The sequence below is a fragment of the Pempheris klunzingeri genome, unplaced genomic scaffold (assembly GCF_042242105.1).
Source record: "Pempheris klunzingeri isolate RE-2024b unplaced genomic scaffold, fPemKlu1.hap1 Scaffold_157, whole genome shotgun sequence".
Lineage (NCBI taxonomy): Eukaryota > Metazoa > Chordata > Actinopteri > Acropomatiformes > Pempheridae > Pempheris > Pempheris klunzingeri.
In genome coordinates this window covers 42,555-43,176 of record NW_027255060.1, presented here as the reverse complement: position 1 = coordinate 43,176, position 622 = coordinate 42,555, and the positions used below count along the sequence as shown (strand labels likewise).

Here is a 622-nt window from a genome sequence, read left to right as displayed (position 1 = left end):
TTCTATAATAATATTTTATAAATTTCAAATATAAAAAAATTGTACAATTTTATCATCGCCAAATATTTCTTTCAATTTATTAGCTACATTTGCAGTGCCATCTGGACTATTATCATCAACAATAATAACTTCATAATTTCTAAATATAAATTAATTTAGGAGAATTTCCTGATGTTTATAAAAAGAGATTAAAGTCTAATTCGTTCGATGATGAAAAGCAAAATAGATGGCAGAGGTGGGGTTCGAACCCACGCGTGCTTCCGCACATCAGATCTTAAGTCTGACGCCTTAACCACTCGGCACCCTGCCAATTCACCTAGAGTGTCTACAGAGAACAAGTTGTATATACTTAGCTTAGCAGTAATTAAAAAACAACTTATTTGAATTATTTTTTTCTAAAAATAAATATAAATTACAAATAATCAGCTTATTGATTTAAGCATTACAATATTAATAAAAAATTTGTTTTTAATATTTATTAATTAAATAATTTATAACTTTTTTTAGGAATCACAAATTCGGATCTTATAATTGTTTTTATTTACGTAAAAAAATTATATAGAAAAAACATAAAATGTTACTCACACTCAACATTAATTGTAAGGAATATTCTAATTTATTA

General features: G+C 25.1%; 1 non-coding gene across 1 annotated transcript; it reads right to left on the bottom strand.

The window, feature by feature from the left end:
- Nucleotides 1-227: 227 nt before the first annotated feature.
- On the bottom strand, nucleotides 228-309 carry trnal-uaa (transfer RNA leucine (anticodon UAA)). Its single transcript has one exon. It is a non-coding gene; the product is annotated as a tRNA-Leu (tRNA).
- Nucleotides 310-622: the final 313 nt, after the last annotated feature.